We start from the raw sequence: 20774 nt of genomic DNA, 5'->3' as shown, positions 1-20774 counted from the left end.
AGTGACTGAGATCTGGGATTCCTGCCATTGTAAATGTTTTGTAGCTTTAACTCTCACATTGTTTTATAAAATACTGTGAAAGAGCAACAACCAGAAAGAGTTTGGCTAACAAATGTACAACAAAATATTGTATATTATCCAATTACAATACAGCTGTACAATTGCTGCTCTTTTGTGCAGTTGGGGAAGGTCGAGCTAAACCTATAAGCTACTGTGGTAGTTCTGCTAATTACCTACCATTAGCAGGTTAACAGCTTGCCACTTAGTCCTACAATTAATTACTGTTAGATTTTGTGTGATAATAGCAATTTTTTTGTGTGATAATAGCAAAGCACTTACCCAGTTGATTGTTTCTTTCAGTTCACAATCCATGAAACTCACTACTACAGTGAGTACTAGTACTTACTAGCTCTGTCGGTTACAACCATTAGCTTCCACTTATCATCTCACTAGCCCTAACATCTAATTTCTAGTAGTGTGGGTGAGCGTAAGGTCAGGCTAGCAGTGGTGCTGCTTCAAAGATAAACAGATGAGTGAGTCTTTCTGCCTGCTGAGGCTAGCAGTGATAGCAAGTATTTCTGTTACTGCCCCGGTATCTGTGCAGTCTCTTATAGTCCAGCTACCGCTAACTGGTGCTTTCAATTGTGTGTCTTAGATCATGACAAGGGTGACCAGATTTTCCGGAACTAAAACCGGGACACTTTGCGCGTGACCGTAGTGCTTGTGCACGCACACGCTTTTTAACATGAACATGTGCCAGCCGAGGTCAGACATAGACTCAGACAGATTAGACACAATTTTGCCAACAGCACACGTAGGCCTACTGCTCACAACATAATGGGCTATCTCAGTTAATATTCATGAATTTTCTTGGTATGTAGCCTACATATCTAAGAAATAATATTAAAAGACATTGAGTGAGTTTCGTGTGGGACCAACTTTATTTTTCAGAATTAAAGCATTCTTTTGGAAAATGCACCCACTGAACTTGTGAAAAACTTTGTGAAAAGGTATTTTTCATTGCATGGCACTAAACAAATTATTTGGAACTGCTGCCACAGGCTTCAACTAAAGTTATGGTAACACTTTACGGTAAAGGTACATGAATTATGAATTCATGCATGAATTAATTCATGATTTGTTGTGATTACTTCATTCCTTTATATCTTATGAATCATCAGGTATTTACATGAGTTCATAGCCTCTCATTCATGACCTCATGCACATGCATGAACAACACATAAGCTAAAGCATTAAGTAAGGTGGGTACATCATTATGCACAAGTTGTGTTCAAATCAGAATTTGTGCAGTGATGACCACATTTTTTGCAGAAAAATAATCATGATCATGCTTAATAAATCATAATTCATAACGATGTGCCCATGTACCTAATGCTTTAGTTGTGTTGTTCATGTATGAGGTCACGAATGACAGACTATGAACACGTCAATTCCTGATGATTCATGGGATATTAAGGAATGCAGTAATACATAAATCATTAATTACATAATGCATAATAATACATACATCAATTAATTCATACATGCATGAATTCATGATAATTCATGTACCCTTACCGTGAAGTGTTACCAGTGTTATTCTAACCAACAACACACAAATCTAATCTCATTTGATAGGACAGATAGCTTCCCTATTGGAAACAATGTTTACAAATAGCCTATACATTATAACGGTGGCTGCACAGATTATGCAGACGCAGACTGCTACGATTGACACACACACACACACACACACACACACACACACACACACACACACACACACACACACACACACACACACATTGTTAAACTCATACGCTGGACGCTTTATTAGTCTTTCTACATGGGTTTAGTTAATGATCGGGCTATAATAAGACCACGTTGGCTATGTAATCGCTGACACCCAGGACAATTTCATAGTGGTTGGGGTAAATCAGGACATTTTAGCGTCCTGACAGGCTTTTGTCGGGACTCGGGACATGCAACTCAAAATCGGGACTGTCCCGGTCAAACCGGGACGTCTAGTCACCCTAATCATGACTTCAGTCTCTGAGATGATAGATGGTAAAAATGTCTTTATGCAACGTGGATAACATTTTTACAAATTACACTTTAACACAACTGTAGTGGCATTTCTGGTCTTGCATGGTGTTATTAGGGAATTATTGGGTGTTATCCCTATGTTGCAGGGTCTTATGTTCTTGATATAAACTAACATTGTAAAAAGATTGGTAGGAGCTATCTTCGCAGTTCAAATGCACAAATGAATGAAAGGAGATTGAAAGGATAAAAATCAGTTCAGCCACTGTGAAAGAAAAACTATCTTGCCTGCAAATTTGAGGGCATAGGTTTCAAAGAGTAACATCAGTAGGCTAAAAGCTGTAGGTCGGTGATTTGTACATTTGACCTAAAGAAACCTACATTACTGAAAACATAAAAACCTTGGAAAAGTCTCGTTAACGTGTCATGTTACTGTAAGAGGATATTAAGTTGGGGAACGTAGGACCATGGGAGTATATATATACACTGACAATTATTGTGCTAATTTACAATTCGAACTACACAGATGCTGATCTCCAAACCTTGCACTTATTATGTTTATGCAAGTCATTCACCACATCATTCTGAAATAATAATCATCTAGTAAAGGATGTCATAAACATGACTTGTGAAAATGATGAGTAATTAACGTTTTTTTGGTCTTTTGCATATTGCACTACAATAATAAAATACATTGCATGCTAACTTTAGCTTTTACTCATACCTCGAGTGGTGTGGCACCACTTCAGCTGATTCAGTTGTAGGGCCTACTTGGAGATATTAAAACATGGACAGTGTAAAAGGTGGTAGATAGATAGATAGATAGATAGATAGATAGATAGATAGATAGATAGATAGATAAAGCATGTTGGGGGTTCACCAGGGGACAGAGGGCTCAGCTGGAGCAGACGGAGCAGATGAGATGGGAGTATGTGAGAGCAGGAAGGCAAAAGATGAGAAAGGAGGGCAGGACATGAGAAACCTCTGGCACCAAACTCAGTTAAGAGCAAAAACAAGCATATGCTGTGTGTGCAGTTTATCCTGAAGCTCATCTTTATGTAACATCGGCGGTGATGTTTGCGCAAATAAGCATGGAGTGGTTTTGATAGGATATTTTTTTAATCTTGGCACCGATGCCTCCACTGTCTAACCACTACTTTCTGTGTGCCTGTTCATCCTCTCCAACTTAATTATTTCAGCTTGGCCAATGTTTGCCAAGTCCTTGTCAAAAAAAAAACAACCAACGTTATCCCTGAGCCCCTGGGGCACATAAGGATCATTACTTCCCACCAAATATGGTGGCAAGGAGCGAACACTGTATCAAATTACACAGAGGGTTCGAAAAGTCATGTTGATGGATCGATGCACCTTTTAATCTCCTGCAACCACCATCTGTAACCTATCCTGGCGGCTGTGATGGAAAATCTCTGTGGTTGTGGACATGGTGGGATGCAGATTCAAGAAAAGCCTGTGACTGTGTTCCCTGTGCCTCAGAAGCAGAATCTCAGTGGGAAACATTCACATTCAACCATAAAAGAATCAGAGGGCGTTCACTACATCCACTGTTATCAGCTATTATGGCATACCATTACATTATAATGTTTTTTTGATGGATGCATTGCACCAGCATTTACACAAAGCCTGGTATTAGATTCCCTATTGATGAAATCATAAATCTGAAAAAATAGCTTTTATCCGCTGGGCTGGGACCGGATATGTTGCCCTTTCTCTCCTGCATTGACCAATATTATCATAAGCAATATTCAAGTTTTAAAAAAATCAGGTTTCAGGTTTTTCTATTTTAAATAGTATATTTCCTTCAACCTCTCTGTTCAGACTGCAGTGAGTCAACTCCGAGTAATATGTGGGCTGATCAATACCACCAATGGTACTGTGAACATGAGCATCACTCGTCCATTCATCCTCATCCTGTCTTCTGCTTTTCCATCATAAAAGGCGTAACTTGAATGCTACTTGTATTGGAACAGTGTTGCAATAACTCCATTCTTTACCCTTGATGATCTGTTTGGTAATCAATAGAAGCTATGTAAAATGGCTGGTGCAAAATCAAAGCCCACTCTTCCATTTAATTGAGTTCAAACCGTGGAATTGTGAACACTGATAGATCTTTGGATATATGACCATGTCAGCATTTTCCTACTGTAATGTATAAATCCACCCTGCCGGTAAATATGTAAAACTGAGATGCAAGTCAGCGGATAACTTGTTCACCAGCATAACCAATCAGAATACCTTCACCAAAGATTCATCTTCTTGAAATGTGTTATTCTAATAGCAGAAAATCTTAGAAAATTGGCTTTTTAGCTGCATTTTTATCTGCTGAAAATACACATAGTTATAACCAATCGTGATACATGTTCAAGATTTTTCTCATTCAGGAATGTACAGTAATTCAAAATAGCAAAAATTGCCTAAAATTTAATATAATGTGTTGTTCCACACCTGGATCGCACCAAAAAAAGAGAGTCCTTGGCCTATTGCTTGTGTGACTTGTGTGGATATCCTGCTAGAAATCAGAAAAGCAAACAAACAAAAAAACGTGACTAAATCAGAAAAGCAGTTTTAAAGCAAGCAGATTTCAATTGTGACTCAAATGTCAATATGTTACATAAAACTATCTTACAAATTGTTATATCTAAGTTATTATTTTACTGTATGATGACTAACAAATCCATCCCTCCGTCCTTTGATATTCTAGTGATATACTTCATCATCCAAATGTTTCTGACTGAGTGTACATCATAGGTCAGTCAGCTGAAAATCTCCAAAAATGACTTTGACTTTGACAAGGCAGCAACTGTGCATATGGTTACTGTAAAACCTGAGCTGCATTTTCCCACAATAAAGCAAGTTGGGGACTACAAAACATACACACACCTGAACACACACATGCAGTGTATCACTGATACCATATTTGTTTGATTATGTGCGTGGTGTGTTGACTTTTTCAGAAAAAAAATCCAAGGACAGAAGATTTTTTTTTTTTTGCATGAACCGTACAGTACACAATGAAAAAGCACACTAATGATTTGAAAGCCTTTTGTCCCTTAGGCTGCAGCCTTTCCATAAACTCTAAATGAGGTCTCGAGAGATGAGTTCAAACATAAAATACTGCAGCTTACAGGTTGGCTTGAAGGACAGTGGGGCTACGAAGGATGGGAGAAAGATTTGAAGATAGATAGATAGATAGATAGATAGATAGATAGATAGATAGATAGATAGATAGATAGATAGATAGATAGATAGATAGATAGATAGATAGATAGATAGATAGATAGATAGATAGACGTGCAGGTTAATGAGTGGTAGAATGGAGGATTGGAAAAATGGATGGAGATAGAGGCAGACAACTGTACAGGTAACTCACAGATGGACTGATCCGGTTGAAATCATCACGTGACAGTGCATATTGTGAGGCTGACAGCTCGGCAGACAGGTGTGAACTGTGAGAGAAATGCTGTCTGATAGAAGGTTCTTCACACCCTGTTGTCTGCTACATAAAATCTGAACGAGCTTTTCTTCCCCATCTAAAGCGACTGTGGTGGGAAATACAGAGCACAACCCTCACAAGTCAAATGAGGAATATGTGTGGACCACTTTTTATTTTCTCCCCTGCCCCCCTTTCGTCATCCCCCACTTTTCTTTAGCCACTTTGTTCCCTTTCTTAGTTCAGCAACCTCCTTTAGTTTCTCTCTGGGGTGCAGTAGTGCCTACACTAGATTTTCTGTGATATTTTCTTTTCTTTCTGCTGCTCTCCTCCTTTATCAAATTGCACAAGCTCATATAAAGCAAGTTAATGAGGCCATTAGGGGGGTGAATATGATATAGTCTCTGTTGTGGCTTTGATAAACACTTCATCACTTTTGATATGTTGCTAATTCACACTTAAAATCTAATAGCATCAGCCTTGATTCAACATAAGCCTGCAGTCAAAATGCTGGCATAGACTGGAGGAGGTACAAAGGATGATTATTCTGGACTGTTTAATGCATAATTAACAAGTGAATAACTGGAAAAGCTCAAGCTGGATGCAGCTTCACGGAATCAGGCAGTGAAGGGGAGGGAAATGTGAACGCCTTGCTTTGCTTTTACTTCAGAGGGAACTCATTACTGACGCAGTCAATATCACTGTCTGGAGAACTTCGCAATGGGACAAAATCACCACACTAAGTGGATCAGTTGTCGCCTAATTATAGAATTACTCACTTAGATGAGGAGCTGTAAATGTGAGGTTTTACATATCCTGGTCACTTAAGAGACTACGCTCATTTACCATAATGCTGCGCAAAAAGCCTGTACTATATAGAAATATTATAAAAACAATAAGTTCGTTACAATCGCTCCGCTGATATAGGCTACGTTTTCATCAGGTGCAGACATACAGTGATTTAGTTAACACTCACAGTTTCAACAAGTGAATGTTCCTACATATTACAGACTGCATCTCGCTTAACGTTATGTTGGCACGATGAGCAGACGGACACTTTTTCGGCTTCTTCGTGCCAGTTTGGAGATTTTCGCTGCAGCTGTTTAACGCGCGTTGGCCGCACAGCGCGCATCATCATCAGCAGAAGCAGCAGCACAGCAGGAAACATCTCTTTTATCTCTTCATCGACTGCTTTCTACCGCCAGTGGGAATTCATTCGAGTTGTAAAAGCGAAATGAATGCCCTACGCTTTGATGATTGTTTATACAGCGTGCCTTACCTTAAGTTCTCGAGGCTTGAAGAAAGTGTGGGTGCGAGTGTTTGCAGCCCCCTATCCAAAATGGAAACTCTGATCCTACTTGGTAGACGCGAGGAAGAAGAACAAACACACAAATAACGTGTCTTTGTTGATGTGCAAAGAGCGCCAGAGAGGTGAACTAACAGCAGCTCCTGCTCTGGCACGACTGTCTGTTCTTCGGTGAGAATTAGTTTGCTTGTTTCTGCCTGCCGCCCTCCCTCCCACCCACCCACTCACTCTCACTCACTCTCACTCTCACTCTCACTCATTGTCTCCCACCCATGAGAAATAAATAATCTCTCTCTCTCTCTCTCTCTCTCTCTCTCTCTCTCTCTCTCTCTCTCTCTCTCTCTCTCTCTGTCTCTTCCTCTCTCTCTCTCTGTGTCTAGCAGGTGGGCATATTTGAATAATGTGATTATTACTGCAAAGGCTGCTGGAGGCCCAAATGTGTGTCCTCCACTCTCCCTCCCAAACAGTGCATGTTTAAAAAAAAAAATGTTTTGACAAAACTGTATGTCTGTGTGACTGTCAGAGTCGTGCACGGCTGTGCAGGCATGCAGATTGGGAGTGGTCTGGATTAAACCGTGGGATTATACCTCAACATTCATCATTTCATCTCACACACTGGAAGCACACTAGTGGACAATGACATCAGTCTTTGCCAGGGCAGACAAACAGACAGATTCTTGTGGGTAGGAAAAGATAGAAATAGAAGAGAAAGAGAAATCAGAGAACTAGGGAAAGGAAACCTTTCACCTCTTGGATTGATGCACGTGAATCTAATGCTTCATGTAAAATCTATCATATTAGCAGGGTGTGCGGGGCAGAATGGGTCACTGGGATGAGCTATTTCCTGGGGTGTTCATGGATATGCAATGTGTCTGCATGCAGTCCTGTGTGTGTGTGTGTGTGTGTGTGTGTGTGTGTGTGTGTGTGTGTGTGTGTGTGTGTGTGTGTAGTGGATGCTACACAGCCAAGTCAGTGTATGTGTGCCTGTATACTGACAGATGGCTGCTGTAATGACGCAGGAACTAACTACTGGGTTTCTACATGTCTGTGAGGTTGCCTATGCACATGCTTGCTAGTGGATTGTGTGTGTGTGTGTGTGTGTGTGTGTGTGTGTGTGTGTGTGTGTGTGTGTGTGTGTGTGTGTGTGTGTGAGAGAGACAAAGAGCATGTGTGAGGGGGATGGACATGTCTTTTTGTCCAGGTGCTGCTTACAGTCTTTTCCACAGACATTCATAAGAGACCTTGAGTCTGCTGCAGCTTCAAATTTACTGAAAATACAGTACAAAGGTGTGTGTGTGTATGTGTGTCTGTGGGTGTGTGACACTAGGAAACTAGGAATAATATAAAATATAAGCATAAAGTCTCATCAGTGATGGTGTCTAGTGGTTCTGCACTGACGACACCCACCATTATCTTTAGGCAAATTGTAATCACAGGATTTACCTGATACACTTTAGCTTATCATGCATATCATCTATGTACAGGTGGTGGGGTGGGGGCAAAAATTACCATAAAGTTGGATTAACAAGGACAAATATAGTCTCCAAATATACACTACATATAAGCTTTACAACTACATGCAGGGCCAGGGCTGTTGTTTTGGGTTGCATTATACTGTCAGGTTCCTGTTCTTGTCTCTGCCTGCTGGGTATTTGACAGTGCTGGAAAGAGTATTCACATCTTTTGCTTAAGTAAAAGTAAGTAAAAAGTACTGATACACAAATTTGTATTCATTTTTGAAACATTGTATATGTTTACCTTAAACAGTTATGTAATTGAAATGAGCCCCAACTAAACCATTTCTTTGTAAGAGGTCACAGGCCACAATTTAGCATGCTTTTTATGTAGACTAATAATCTGAAAAGTAACCACAGCTGTCAGATAAATGTAGTGGAGTTGATAGTACAATATTTCCCTTGAAGTATAAAGTAGCAGAAAGTGGAAATATTCAAGTAAAGTACCCCTTAAGTACAGTACTTGAGTAAATGTACTTAGTTACTTTCGACCACTATTTGAATGATCAAATAACATGCATGTAGCCTGACAAGCCAGACCCACATCAAGATGTTGGGTCCGGGAACTCACCATTGGCAGGGCTCAATCCGAGGGGCGGGATAAACGGTTGTTTTTCAAATTCCCTCTGCAGGCAATAAGATATCACTACAACCAACCAGAGCAACGCTAGTTGATACATTAAACTTTTGCTGTATCCGGTCGGCAAAACCCTGAACACATCTTCCTTTTTTAAGAATGACTTCAGTGACATTTTTTGTTCTTTTCTCAAAGAAAAGCTTAACTCCAAGTCTTCCAGAGTAGCTAAAGCCGATTTGAAAGTTGTTCACCAGCAGCAGCAGCCATCTTCTTTGTTTTCAAGTAGCAGGGAACTGTCGCAACTCTGCCGTCATTATGTTAAGCCCGCCCACCGACTCTATACACAATGTGATTGGCCTGACCAGAATTAGTTTTTTCCAGCTCGCAAGCCAACGGAGAGTTGCTAGACTGACCCTGGTTGCGTCTAGATTTCTAGGGTAACATGCATGGTCATTAAGCAGCGAACATTGTTGATGACACTCATGATGGTGAGCCTTCACCTGGTCAGATCTGATATGGCCAAGAGAGCATCAATGCAGAATTCCTAGCCTCACTTTGCCAGACCTACCTCCACATACTGCGGAGCAGCGGAAGGTCTGGCTACTCCACAGAGCATTCCGGGATGGGAGAAAAACGTGCTCTGGTTTATTGGCATTTCTTTAAACCAATCACAATCATCATTGGCGGCGCTAAACTCCGCACGGAGCCACTGTAAAATAGTCATGCGAGAGAAAACTCAGATTGGACAGATAGTCTAGCTAGCTGTCTCAATTTACCCTGCAGAGATCTGAGGAGCAGTTAACCATAGTCCTCATAAATCCACTGGAGTTTAAAATTCCAACACAAAGAAAGCGAAAGGAAATGGACATACATGCATCCGACGAAATTTCCTGCGACGCCGGAGCAATCCCGGAAGTGGAACGTCAAGGATATAGACTACAGAATTCCTAACTGGCAGACACAGAGGTGTCAGATGACCATTATGTTTCATTATGACTCACCATCATGATTTACTTTGTAATGACAAGCACTGACCTTAACCTCCATGAGTGCATCAAAACTAAGCCAAAAAACACACTCTAGGAAACCCTCCACTGCTGGTTTCCTAGTGAGACAGAGAGAGAAGAGGTCAGCTAAATTGTGCCATTAAGCAAAGCAGAGAGCACTGCTGTTGGGATAAAAGTGAAATGCATCGTAGCTTTGAGGACTCAGAGCAAACATCCCTCTGCCAAATGTGCCATTTGGAGCTTCAGGCTTCAAGGCCCACAGCCATTCAGAAGGAGGGCTCAGAGCTCTGGCTCTCCTTCATTTACTTTGTCACATTTTGCTTCCCTTTTCTCTTTCTCTCTGGACTCACACTGTTTTATCTCCATTCCTTTACTTTCTCTGCTGTCCATTTCTGTCACACTTGGACTCAACTCCGTGAATGTGTGTGTGCCTGTGTGTGTGTGTGTGTGTGTGTGTGTGTGTGTGTGTGTGTGTGTGTGTGTGTGTGTGTGTGTGTGTGCACGTTTCTGAGTTGAGATATATATCAGATATTATAATCCTCACAGGCTTGAATAGAGATTAAAAAAGCAATTGATGTAATAATTGTCATCCTGACTCAAGCACACTTTTTTAGATTAGATTAGATTAGATTCAACTTTATTGTCATTGTGCAGTGTACAAGTATAAAGACAGTGAAATGCAATTTGCGTCAAAAAGTGCAAAAAAAAGCAGAAAAGTGCAATGCGATATACAAGTATAGGCAGGTGGTGCATAGGCAGGACAAGAAATATATTGCAGTGTTATAAGAGCAGAATAAATATGGCTATGCAATATGAACAGTGTATGAACAACATGTACAGATATGTGCAATGTAGTAGCAGTGACATTATACTAGTAGTAAGAATAGTAGATCTAGATATATGCATTGTATTAACAGAATATATAATAGGAAAAACAGAATAAATATGGATATACTGAATGAACCATATAGACAGATATGTACAGTATGTACAGCTATGTGCAGTGTGGTAACATTATAAGAATAGTAAGAATAAGTGTATGTGCAGGATGAATAGTATGAAGAGCAATAGAATATGGCTATGTAGGTGTAATTAATTCTTAAAATTAAATTAATTAAAATGTTCTGTGTGTGTGCATGTGTGCTCATCTTTAGCTATCGTGGCACCCACTCAGTTGTCTTATATCTCTGATTTAAATGCTCACAATTGTGCATACATACATTAATGATTTGGTACATGGATTTACATGCAAATTTTCTCCTTAGAGATTTAATTTAGAATTAAATCCCTAACAGCCTGCAATCTAGCCTTCTCGCCTATATTTCAAATTTGGCATCAAGTAATATAATGCTATTAGGGCTGTAACCATCGACTGCTTGCACTCCCTTCGCACGTTGTTGCTCAAACATGTACGGGAATGCATGCACACACACACACACACACACACACACACACACACACACACACACACACACACACACACACACACACACAAATACACTTACCATGTGTTTTGCTGGATTGTCTCCCACTTCCTTTTGTCGGAAGCTTACCCTCCCTTTCTCCCTCTGCCATTCTGCTCGCCCCCTATCCTTTTTTCTCGCCTGCCCTCTTCTACCTCCCTCCGTCATCACCATTCCTCACACAGTCACTCTCAATCTCTATTTTTTCCGTCTCTGCTATCACTTCTTCTTCCTCTTTTTCTCCCATTTTTGTTATCAATCTGTCTCATATTACATCTTTTTTCTGCTTCTTCTTCTCTTTTTGTGGCACTCCACAGGTCCTCCTCGTTGAGCTGCAGGCCAGTGTGGGTCAGAGGCAGGTTGTAATTACTTCACTCCTCCTCTGACAGCTATTAGTGAAGAACGGAAGAGAGAGAAAACAAGAGACAAAAAGAGAAATAGTATAAAGAAAAACAGATTATTTATTTCCTCTATAAGGTCTAAACTAAACCCTCTGATCCATTTATCTTTTTTTACCGCTAAAGGACAATGAATGTAAATCAAATGCATTTCTGTTATCTCCACAATCTTGTTCACATTCATGCACACTCAAATTAAGTTTGCTGTGCCTCACTGAAGTTCCAGCTGATTTCATCCACTGACAAGGTGCGGGTCTGCACAGTCCAACATTGAGAGGTAAATAACACAGGAATATAGAATGATTTCTACCACATGCTTAATGTAGCATAGTGGAGTTGGCCTTAATTGGTGCAGCTATATTTGAGCTGTGATGTAGAGTGGGCAATGCTTCCCTGACTTCGGCAATGGGTTGGGAAACATTTGCATACCTTTAAAAAACCAACAGCAGTCTGCAAAAACACACACACCACCACACAATGAAATTAGCATTAAAAGGAATAAAAGAACCAATTCAAAAATCCTATGAAAAATCGAGGAAGGGATGAAGTGACCCTGCCCGGAGGAAGCCCGGGGCCCCCATCTGGAGCCAGGCCCAGATGGAGGGCTCGTCAGCGAGCGTCTGGTGGCCGGGTTTGCCACGGAGCCCGGTCGGGCACAGCCCGAAAAAGCTACGTGGCGGACATCCCTCCATCCCATGGGCCCACCACCTGTGGGAGGAACCGCTGGGGTCGGGTGCGCTGCCACATGGGTGGCAGTGAAGGTCAGGGGCCTCGACGGACCAGACCCGGGCAGCAGAGGCTGGCTCTGGGGACGTGGAATGTCACCTCTCTGTGGGGGAAGGAGCCGGAACTTGTGCGGGAGGTGGAGCGCTACCGGTTAGATCTGGTGGGGCTTACCTCTACGCACAGTCTTGGTTCTGGAACCATACTCCTGGATAGGGGTTGGACTCTTTTCTTCTCCGGAGTTGCCCAGGGTGTGAGGCGCCGGGCGGGTGTGGGGGATACTCACAAGCCCCCGGCTGAGCGCCGCTACGTTGGAGTTTAACCCGGTGGGCGAGAGGGTCGCCTCCCTACGCCTGCGGGTTGTGGGGGAAAACTCTGACTGTTGTTTGTGCATATGCACCAAACAAGAGTTCAGAGTATTCGGCCTTCTTGGAGACCTTGAGTGGAGTCCTGCATGGGGGCTCCAGTCGGGGACTCCATAGTTCTGCTGGGGGGACTTCAACGCGCACGTGGGTAATGATGGAGACACATGGAGGCGTGATTGGGAGGAACGGCCTCCCTGATCTAAACCAGAGTGGTTGTTTGTTGTTGGACTTCTGTGCTAGTCATGGATTGTCTATAACTTGAACACCATGTTCGAACATAGGGATGCTCATAAGTGTACTTGGTACCCAGAGCACCCTAGGCCAAAGGTCAATGATCGATTTTATAATCGTTTCATCTGATCTGAGGCCATATGTTTTGGACACTCGGGTGAAGAGAGGGGCGGAGCTGTCAACCGATCACCATCTGGTGGTGAGTTGGGTCAGGGGGTGGGGAAGACTCTGGACAGACCTGGTAAGCCCAAAGCGGGTAGTGCGGGTAAGTGGGAACGTCTGGAGGAGGCCCTGTCCGACAGACTTTCAACTCACACCTCCGGCGGAGCTTTTCGTGCATCCCTGTGGAGGCTGGGGGGCATTGAACCCGAGTGGACAATGTTCAAAGTTTCCATTGCTGAAGCTGCGGTGAGGAGCTGTGGTCTTAGGGTCTTAGGTGCCTCAGGGGCGGTAACCCACGAACACCGTGGTGGACACCGGTGGTCAGGGAAGCCGTCCGACTGAAGAAGGAGTCTTTCCGGGATATGTTATCCCAGGCGACTCCGGAGGCAGTTGCAAGGTACCCGAAGGGCCCGAAGGGCTGCAGCCTCTGCCGTGAAAGAGGCAAAGCAGCGTGTGTGGGAGAAGTTCGGAGAAGACATGGAGAAGGACTTTCGGTCGGCACCAAGGTACTTCTGGAAAACCGTTCGCCACCTCAGGAGGGGAAGCGGGGGAACCATCCAAGCTGTGTACAGTAAGGATGGGACGCTGTTGACCTCAACTGAGGAGGTAATAGGGGCGGTGGAAGGAGCACTTTGAGGAACTCCTAAATCCGACTAATACGCCCTCTATGGTAGAGGCAGAGCTGGAGGATGAGGGGGGGATTGGCATCAATTTCCCTGGTGGAGGTTGCTGAGGTAGTTAAACAACTCCACAGTGGCAAAGCCCCAGGAATTGATGAGATCCGTCCAGAAATGCTTAAAGCTCTGGGTGTGGAGGGGTTGTCTTGGTTGACACGCCTCTTCAACATTGCGTGGAAGTCTGGGGACGGTGCCTAAGGAGTGGCAGACCGGGGTGGTGGTTCCCCTTTTTTAAAAGGGGGACCAGAGGGTGTGTGCCAATTACAGGGTATCACACTTCTCAGCCTCCCCGGTAAAGTCTACTCAAGGTGCTGGAAAGGAGGGTTCGGTCGATAGTCGAATCTCAGGTTGAAGAGGAACAATGCGGATTCCGTCCTGGTCGTGGAACAACGGACCAGATCTTTACTCTCGCAAGGATCCTGGAGGGAGCCTGGGAGTATGCCCTAACCAGTCTACATGTGTTTTGTGGATCTGGAGAAGGCGTATGACCGGGTGCCCGGGAGATACTGTGGGAGGTGCTGCGGGAGTACGGGGTGAGGGTCCCTTCTCAGGGCCATCCAATCTCTGTACGACCAAAGCGAAAGCTGTGTCCGGGTTCTCGGCAGTAAGTCGGACTCGTTTCAGGTGAGGGTTGGCCTCCGCCAGGGCTGCGCTTTGTCACCAATCCTGTTTGTAGTATTTATGGACAGGATATCGAGGCGTAGTCGGGGTGGAGAGGGTTGCAGTTCGGTGGGCTGGGGATCTCATCGCTGCTTTTTGCAGATGATGTGGTCCTGATGGCATCATCGGCCTGTGACCTTCAGCACTCACTGGATCGGTTCGCAGCCGAGTGTGAAGCGGCTGGGATGAGGATCAGCACCTCTAAATCGGAGGCCATGGTTCTCAGCAGGAAACCGATGGAGTGCCTTCTCCAGGTAGGGAATGAGTCCTTACCCCAAGTGAAGGAGTTCAAGTACCTTGGGGTCTTGTTCGCGAGTGAGGGGACAATGGAGCGGGAGATTGGTCGGAGAATCGGCACAGCAGGTGCGGTATTACATTCAATTTATCGCACCGTTGTGACGAAAAGAGAGCTGAGCCAGAAGGCAAAGCTCTCAATCTACCGGTCAGTTTTTGTTCCTACCCTCACCTATGGTCATGAAGGCTGGGTCATGACCGAAAGAACAAGATCCAGGGTACAAGCGGCCGAAATGGGTTTCCTCAGGAGGGTAGCTGGCGTCTCCCTTAGAGATAGGGTGAGAAGCTCAGTTATCCGTGAGGAGCTCGGAGTAGAGCCGCTGCTCCTTTGCGTCGAAAGGAGCCAGTTGAGGTGGTTCGGGCATCTGGTAAGGATGCCCCCTGGGCGCCTCCCTAGGGAGGTGTTCCAGGCACGTCCAGCTGGGAGGAGGCCTCGGGGGAGACCCAGGACTAGGTGGAGGGATTATATCTCTAACCTGGCCTGGGAACGCCTCGGGATCCCCCAGTCGGAGCTGGTTAATGTGGCCCGGGAAAGGGAAGTTTGGGGTCCCCTGCTGGAGCTGCTACCCCCGCGACCCGACCCCGGATAAGCGGATGAAGATGGATGGAAAGAACCATGACTTCAGTGGATTTTTTTGTGTCTTTTAGATCAGACCTGGGTCACGCTACAGTTTTCCAATCTTTCTCTCATAGTAACAGCTTAACGGGCAGGAGAACTCATTAGTTAAAGGTTGTAACAGACAGGGATAGGGATTGTTTGAAGTTTCAGCTGGATACATCGCTGTGAACGCTGTTGTTAATTACTCAAATTAGTGAGACTGAGATGTTTTCAGTGTTGGCCATAGGCCAACTTCCAGATGCTATTCTTATCCTGGGTGAACAATGATATTTTTTCAGCTGTCTGGGGGTCACCACTTCCTGAGAGAGGGGTCACTAATTACAGAGCGCCGATAACCTTTAATTCCTTCCTTTTTCAGAAAATAGGCAGTTTTTTACGCACACATACAAGCTTATGCCACACTACATAACATAATTTACTTTATAATTTACTGTGTAATTGTTTTGTGTATACAGGGTGTCAATAAAATAGGCCCACTTATTGGGTAGATATATGTGAATAGAGAATAAAGAAAATGTTGGGAATGAGGGGCTAACAACTGTTTGAGAGGGAAATTACCCTGTAAGTATTATTATTTTTAATACTTTTTCTACTATTTAATAATTACAGGGTATAGTAGTATTAGTGAGTAACAAGGCAGGGACGATGGGGTAACAGTGTTGATATTAAAATGAAACATTAAGCTTAGTCAGGAAAGAAGGGTGTGACTTTATAGCTATGGCTATAAAATAGGTTTTAGTTTTATAAGATGTGTTTATGCTTTCAAAATTATGATTAAATATTGAGTTTTTAAAAAAGTGTTCCATTGTTCACCCCTTTTCACTATAATAATAATATACAGGGTATATTAAAGTTCATCATAAAAGTTTTTGTTTGTCTGTTTTAAAGTTTAAGTGCCACATGTAGTTTGGCTCCTTTTCATGACATAGCTGTTGTGAAAGGACACACATGTCTGCTGATACCCAGTTTGTACCATTAAATTATTCAGTAGATACTGGGTAATTAATACAAATACTTGTGATTTAGTAATAGGTCCCCTAAACATAAATTTATCCCCTGGACAAACAAAAACATAATGAAATAAAGGAATTCTCGTCAAAGGAAACGCTAAAATCAGAGAAGAGAAATAAAGGAAAATGCATGTCTGGCAACACATATATGAAAGAAAGAAATGCCACTGAGGACAATACTGAAATGAAAGGAAACCTACATGAGTCCTGAGATGGCTGGCAGTCCTCACACTCAGAGGAAGATGGGGAAGCAGGGAAAGAGAGGCTACTGACTGTACATGTTACTGGTAAGCCCTCTTCCACAACTAGGTTGATATTTTAAGCTCTGTCAGATTGATTTTGAGGCCCTGTGGGGGCCTTGCGGGTCTGTGTGAGTGAAAGTGAAGGTACACACAGACAAAAAAGGAGGTGGATTAAAAGTTAGGACAGGGAAGATCACAATGGAGAGGAAGGGGAGGAGTAGAGGTGGTCTCCAGATTCCTGAGGTTATTAATAAGAGTGTGTCTTCAAGGACGCCAATGATGATTTGGGTCAAACTATTTCCTCTTCCTCCTGAGGTGTATCAAGGTCACTAAAAAATGGCCCCAGAAAGCCCTCTGTCTCTCTCACCCAACTTGAAATAGGCTGCCTTTGTTTTCAGGGGCCAATAACCCTGGATGACAGAACGTCGATATCCTCATAAAATCACTGGCAGGTGTATAGTCATTTTAAAGGGCTGTCACCTGTCTTTGCCAGCTAATTGGTAGGTAAAACAAATGTGTTTGCAATGGGTACAGATAGACATACTGAAAAACGAACTATCTACTTTCTAATTTAGTTAATTTCAAAACATATTTCTTTCCTCTGTCAAACAAGTTGTACATCCACTCTTTCTTTGATGTTATGGCTCTATGTGAAGAGTACCTTGCCTTGGCTACTTATTATGTGACCAAGGAAGCAGGCTGTTCACTGCCGCCCACGGAGGTCTGATGTGTTCACAAAGCTGTGCGGTTTAATGGCGATTTAACCTGAGTTCTTTCATATGAAAGGACAATAAATACCTTACCTATAGGCTGAGGCCAGCTGTGACATTTCGCCATGTTGATTTTACACCTGTCCCACTGAGTTTTAGTTTTTGAGTTAATGACATCTCCTTTGGGTCTGGGAGTGTTATTAAACAGTTCTACTCAGGTGAGTTACACTGTTTACAGATGTCTGTGGAGAAGATATACAAATGAAATCAAGATGCATCCACACAGGATCCCAATAATAATCGAGCACTGAATGTGAGATTGTGTTTGTCTGCCATCTAGTGGTCAAATAAAGTCACAGCAAGGAGCACATTGGAGAAAGACTGAAGAACTGTTTTTACACAAATTCAGAGGTAGACTATGATTCAGAGTAAATATTTGAAACCTGTTATTCTGGAGGTATAGCCTTGTGAAAGCAATCATTACATTATTTCACTTTATTTTAATTTCTTCTTTGTTGCCTTTTATGAATGTTTTTTTTTTTATGTTTATTATTATTATTTTATACTAGCTTTACTAGAACCATACAACGTTAATTTACTGATTATCCAGGAAACTGACATTTTGTAGACCAAACATATTATAGAGGTTTCATATTACTTTGAAACACTGAACATTACGCAAGCTATAATTTATTTAAAAAAATACAACGTTTCGGTCTCAGACCTTCATCAAGTAAATTTACCTTAGACCTACCTGATGAAGGTCTAAGACCGAAACGTTGTATTTTTCTAAATAAATTATAGCTTGCGTAATGGTCAATGTGCGGATCATATCCTACGCACCTGCCCGACAAAAGAGGTGTGCAAAAAAGCTTTCTTCTATTACTTTGCGTAAAAATAGGCCTACCTCGAGGAAATCCCACAAAATCTGTCTGTAGTTTTCAATAGAAGATTTCTATCTGAATAAATGACAGTGAAAGAAAGTTTGACTATAGATAACATAAACCATCTTCTTTGTAGTCCACGTTTAAGATGTATTTCATGTTTTAACATGCAAAAATGCTCCCGGTTTACATGAAATAAATAGACCAATGAAAACGGCTTTGTTTCCCAGCATGCCACGGGCGTCCATGTCACTGTTCACCTCGTAATACCTAAAATACAACGAGCGGACATTTTACGACGTTCTCTTTTGGCCTTTTCTATTGTAGGCAGCGTCGTTGTCAAATACTACATCCGATTTTATTTCTTTTTATATTTGCACCACAATAAAGAATACATTCACATATATGGCAGTATTAATACTTCGTGTCCGCCTTGCTCTATTCTGTGGGCGGAAGCTCATTGTAGAGGTCACATGCTGAGTGCTCGTCACTCCACCAATCACCTCGGGGAAGGTCTGAGACAAGAGCCAATAGTTACCCTCGCAGGGTATCACCTGATGCGGGTGAGCGAGTGAACAGAAAGTGTGGGTCAATGTGAGCGGTGATCAGAAGAAGCTGTGTGGAGCAGTTTCTCAGCGCCGCACGGTGGATGTGACGCTCACTGACTTGGAATCGCTCGCGGCTGGCAAATGAGTGCGATGTATGAGGTGGAGCACAGCTCCAGAACCCAATTCAGACTACTCTCCCCCCACTTTTTTGTCAAACTTTATAAAAAAGTTAAAAGACTTCCAATAAAGGAATTATAAAAGCTACATAAAATGTCCTCAGGGACATTAAAAAAGCCAACAGGTGAACAAACAATTCAATACAAAACAACGTATACAATACCCTTATTAAGGGTACGACTGCTCTGCAAACTGTACAAAATAACAGAAGCCAACAGCATGTGCCACTTTTTTTATATTTAGCTATAGCCTACATTTGCACTATCATATACCGTAAATAGCTTACCAGCTGGACTGGGTAATTCAGGTAAATGCATGGTAATGGTGTTTTTGCTTAAAATGTTGTTTGATACTTGTTTTTCAATTTAGTTGGGATGGCCCGAAGATAAATATATTTTTATTTCATTGTGCACTGTTAAGTGTTGTAATAATTAAGCCAAATACAATGAATGAAATATTTCTTAACTGTTTGAAATATGACTTGCTGATAGTTTGACCTGTTGACCCGGGGTCATGGCCTGGGCATGGCCCCTATAAAACCAAAGGGGTTCATATTTCTGTCTGACCCAGTTCCAGGGCCTTATCGGAGCGTGTAGAGTTACCCGTACAGTATCATCTGAAACAGAAAGCCACAGAATTAAAACCCTTAAACAATGTCATGATCTATGTGGTTGGGGATCAGAGTTGACCACAACAAAATAAACCTGCCTGACAACATTCACTCTTGCATGCAGAGCTTCAGACTCTTTCGTTTAGAGTAGGCTATTTGAACAGATATAAAACCCATGTCATACCCCCCTGCCATCTCTTCACTAAACTACAGTAACATGAACACTAAAACCGATTCAGGATCCAAATGTTAAATATTTGATGATTTATTACTTCATCATTATCTCATCATGATTATTATTTATCCATTTTTACTTTGTGTTATATCCCGTGTCTCTGTTTTACTGCTTCACAACCAGTTGACCTTTTGGGACAAATTAAGTGATCGATCATTGTTTCTGGGCAGTTTCTGGGACACAGATAGCATCTTGTAATCTATATTTTTTCAAAATGTTCTTTAAATCCAGGTATGACCCATGAAGTATCTAACTACTAGCAGAAAATAGAGGCAAAACCTCAAACTAATCTGAATATATGGTGTGTATGTGTGTACATGGATACTAATTAAACTATGAGTGTATTTAATAAATTTCATTATAGATTTAAATTTTTCTTAAAGAAGCTTAATCTGTATTTTTGTTGACCATGTAAATTGTAAATAAATTCATATAGATTATAAAAGAGTTTGACTTTTAGATAAAGTCAGAGAATGTTCCGGTATTTCGAACAGTACTGATATAAACAAACCTGCATCCAGCATCAGCAACTTCTGTCTAGTTCTAGTTTATATATTAATATATCAATCTGGGAGCAGGTTCAATGCCTGTGAAATTTTGATGGTGGGAGGAACCCTTTCCATTGAGGATCATGAAGTGTGCAATTTCAATTCAGACATGATGATGAATAACATTAGAATAACCAACATGGAATAACATTTAGCACAGATAATATTAATTTAATCATCAAGTGACGATGGGGATTCAACACAAGGACACAGCTGCAGCAGGTGAAATACATTAGTACAACTACTACTACTAATAATAAAACAGTCAAACTCACAATTCAGTTGGAGTATCACTAAGAATTATGGGTTACATATTCCTAATT

The 20774-nt window shown here is 42.1% G+C and overlaps 1 protein-coding gene across 1 annotated transcript in view; it reads right to left on the bottom strand.

Moving 5' to 3' along the window:
- Positions 1-6938, bottom strand: part of camkvl (CaM kinase-like vesicle-associated, like) — a 36267-nt gene extending 29329 nt beyond the window's left edge. Inside the window, exon 1 of the mRNA XM_078253975.1 lies at positions 6771-6938. The gene's annotated coding sequence lies outside the window, so the exon portion shown is untranslated. The remainder of the gene's footprint in view (positions 1-6770) is intronic.
- Positions 6939-20774: the final 13836 nt, after the last annotated feature.

Source organism: Sander vitreus, chromosome 7 (genome assembly GCF_031162955.1).
Source record: "Sander vitreus isolate 19-12246 chromosome 7, sanVit1, whole genome shotgun sequence".
Classification (NCBI taxonomy): Eukaryota; Metazoa; Chordata; class Actinopteri; order Perciformes; family Percidae; genus Sander; species Sander vitreus.
Note: the sequence above shows the minus strand (reverse complement) of the source record. Positions and strands in the feature narration are given on the sequence as shown.